General features: G+C 42.1%; 1 long non-coding RNA gene across 1 annotated transcript; it reads right to left on the bottom strand.

Annotated features, from left to right (window-relative positions):
• Positions 1 to 662: 662 nt before the first annotated feature.
• On the bottom strand, positions 663 to 3464 carry LOC106731786 (uncharacterized). The gene is made up of 3 exons (XR_001368052.3): positions 3326 to 3464; positions 2684 to 2808; positions 663 to 838 (listed from the first exon to the last, which is right to left on the bottom strand). It is a non-coding gene; the product is annotated as an uncharacterized LOC106731786 (long non-coding RNA).
• Positions 3465 to 3820: the final 356 nt, after the last annotated feature.

Genomic DNA, 3820 nt, shown 5'->3' with positions numbered 1-3820 from the left:
GAGCCCCTCTCACTGTCTTTCCATGTGACCTGTGATAAAGACGAGGGTGGGAGAGAAGAAGGAGGATTGGAGAGCATTTGAAGTTTGATCATGTGACACCCAGAAAGCACACATTAAAAATCCTCACTGCATGGACTTGGTTGTGTGTGGGGCAGTTCTCTGCTTTGGAGCAGGGCTGCATTGGGTTAACATGGCTGGGAAAGCCTGGCTGAAGCAGAGGCAGGTGTCCCAGGTGGAGATGGGTTGTGGGAATGAGGGGCTTAGCTCAGTGTGAAGCTTGGGATGATGTCTTGTTCGTGAGGTCCTGCCTGTGATATGTGAGCCCAGCAGGACAGGACAGGAGACCAACTACAGGCTTAACGGGATGGGAGGGAAGGAGACATGAACAGTCAGAGTGGCTACCTGTCGTGGGGAATATCATGAGGAATGATGAAGCAGTTGGTAGAGAAGAGGAGAGATGCGCTGCAGGTCTTCTCTCGCTTACAATTGCTGTGCCAGCCATGTAATAACCACGTCAAAATCTAGGGACTTAGAACACGGAGGAGATTTCTGTCACTGTCCCTTTTAACAACTCCACCTTGAAATCATTTCAAAACATGGCCATCTCCCCATTGCTCTGTATGAAAACAAGCTCCGTGTGCTCATGAAAACACTCACACACGTTTGCAATACACCACCACCACAACCAGTTGCTTTTATTCCAGTAAGACAGAGGTCATAATGCAGGTTAGAGAGACTCTTCCTGGATTTTCTTCAAGATTTTCACTGCAAGGCATTTTCTTCCAGCTTCCCAGAGATGATGCCTTGAGAATCTTTGTTGTCATCACTCCCGTGGACCCTGAATAATATGACATTACGTTAGAAAACTACAGATTTAATAAAAATGGCCAAATATATTTGAGATCTTGTGGTGAACAAGTGAGGTCACAGAGAACAGGGCAAGGCCAAAAGATTGTATCTATCTTTAAAAAGGGACCCAACAAGACTGGGAAAATTATACACCCATCAGCCACACTTCATTTCTTGGAAAGATACTGAAACTAATTCTGAACTCATTAACTTGTAAACACTGGAGGAGAACAGTCAACATGTCTTTTTCTAGACTAAATCCTGCCGAAACAATCCATTTTGAGTCTTTGGCAGTATTACTGTCTAGTGAGGTGCGAGACATGTTATAGCTCAGTAAGAGTTTTAGTAAGAGTTTGCCACAGTTGCCCAAGACTTTCTCATGTGCAAACTAATAAAATGTAGTCTAGGTGATATTACTATAAAGTGGAGGCGCAAGTGGTTGAAAGAACAAAATCAAACAGCAGTTGTCTATGGTCTATAAGAATGGCCATACTGGGTCAGACCAAAGGTCCTTCTAGCCCAGTATCATGTCTGCCGACAGTGGCCAGCACCAGGTTCCCCAGAGAGGGTGGACCGAAGGCAAACTGTTAGGGTGTGTACATTGGGGACCCACAGTGGTCAGTCCGGGGTCCAGTTTGATTTCCTGTATTCTTTTGTCTAAGGCTATGTCTAGACTACGAGGAAGATTCGAAAGAGGATATGCAAATTCCGCAGGAATTTCCATATCTTCTTCCGATATCATTTTCAAAAGCACAGCTTTCGAAAGTGAAAGTAGTTGGAATACAGCTTTTTCGGCACACGTCCCTTTTTCGAAAAGCCGCTCTTCCTCAAAAAATGAGGTTTATATGGCTTTTCAAAAAAAGGGGTTACGGAAAAGCCACTTTCGCAAATGAGATCAGAAGAAGATGTGGAATTTCCTGCTGAATATTCATATCCTCTTTCGAATCTTCTGCTTAGTTGAGTCGAGCTGAGCCCATTGCTTTCCAGGACAAAAATGTAAAATGGTGCATGGTCAAGAACTAATCTCTACAGAACTCCAAGAAATGTTCTGCTCTAAGTCAGGGTGTGTCTACACTCTACCGTTATTAAAAATGTAATCATCTACCCAGCAATTCATTGTTTTGAAATAATATCAATATAACGGTCAGCTTATTCAGACTTTTTAAAATCTCATTCCAACAGGAAGAACTCCTCTTCCGAAATAGCTATTTCAAAATAGCTGCAGTGTAGAGGCTCCACTGTTACTATTACGAAATAGCTACTCACCAGGGCCATTCTAAGTAATATCTCCCTCATGCTTCTTGGGGCTCTAAATCTATGTAGTGCATCCACATAAGGGGATCCTGCCTCAGACTAATTTGGAAGCTCCCCTGTAGTGTGGACGCTCTATTTTGAAATAAGCTATTTCAGATATACCCCGGAGTAGCTTATACCCATATAATGATGGTCTGGCATTTACACGTGCTTTGACAGAATTGACCCATGGACAAACTAATGCTGATGTAATTGGCTCTGTGCTGTCCTCTTTCAACCACGGTCCTATGGATTGTGCTGGAGCTGATGCTGATGTTGCCAGGTCTCAGAGGAGTAAACTCCAAATACCCAACACCTCTGGATGATCTGAACTGGGGGCTGGCTCTAGGCAGCCCGGGGAAGGCAGCTCTAAGTAAAAGACATCAATAAGTGAGCTCTCAGGTAGGCCAGAACCAGGAAAACACAGAAGCCTGGACAGTGCTTTGTCACACGCCTCCACCAAGATTAAACAATATAGAAAGTGATGGAAAAATATCTCTGTTCACATAGTCATGTCCTCCTTGTGGAATCCTGAACTTACCCAGCCACGACGACAGCATTTATACATGCCACAGCGAAACACGGTGTTAAAGGGAGAACAACGACGAGCGCACCTGCCTCCCATCCTATAACATCGTCTTCTACAACGAGGAGAACAGCCAAATCCTGCACCAAAAAATGAAAAAAGCCTTGAATTTCATAAACACACATGATGGAAAATGAGCGTTGTGATTGCAGTTTTACGGGTGTTTCCCATTCACTAAGACACTGCCTAGTCAGTCTACTAATCTTTCTCTGCACCATTTTGCTTGATATTTAATAATACCTACATAGCTGGAATTTTGTCCATATTCAATGGCAACCTTTAGCAGTGATGATTTTATGTTCTCTGCCAGATCATTCATAAAAACGTTGAATAGGATTGGTCCAATAGTGGGGATATTTTCACAGAGAACAATTTAACCAACTCAGAATAGATTTTCTCATGCACATCTCAGGCACCTTCCTGATCCTAGGACTATTTCACAGCTAAATTTTGAGCATCATCTGCTAAGAATGTAAACACTAGAGCTATTTAGAAAAAGAAGAATTTAGAAAGAAGAAATGACAAGATTTTAAGCACTCTTAGTCTGTATTTACAAATATTCTTTCATAGCGGTCGCACACTTCATTAAAATCTTACCTTGCCCACTAACTTGCATCACCAAGAAGAAGAGAGCAAAAAGAAGGTACAGGATCTTCATAGCTGAAGGTTGGCTGGGAACGCAATGCGCCTATAGAGAAGAGACGTTGAGCTGAATGTTAGACTTCAACTCTGTCTATTTATAGGGTGCTGAGCATTAGAATATGGACTGGTCTGTTGAAATCTTGTGTTGATGCACATGACATTCAGAAAGTCTGCTGCAATCTGTGAATCACAGTAATTATTATTTTTACGAAACCATAAACAGTCCTGGAGAATTTCAAGGAAGTACGTTTGACAACTCCCTGCCTTTAGAAATTAATCATTTGAATATTTATATCTGATAAACTTTGACTGCTGGGTTAAAAATCTTCATCTTGATTTTAGAAGAGGTTGACAGTACAGGGAAGAATTTCAGAACATGATTCTGCCAGAGAAACAATTGGTGGCAGAGTAGGTTTGTTTCTGTATTTGCTTTAAAAACTTATCAGTGTT

The sequence above is a fragment of the Pelodiscus sinensis genome, chromosome 3 (assembly GCF_052426305.1).
Source record: "Pelodiscus sinensis isolate ZL-2025 chromosome 3, ASM5242630v1, whole genome shotgun sequence".
Classification (NCBI taxonomy): Eukaryota; Metazoa; Chordata; order Testudines; family Trionychidae; genus Pelodiscus; species Pelodiscus sinensis.
The sequence above is the reverse complement of the archived record's forward strand: the minus strand, read 5'-3'. Positions and strand labels throughout refer to the sequence as shown.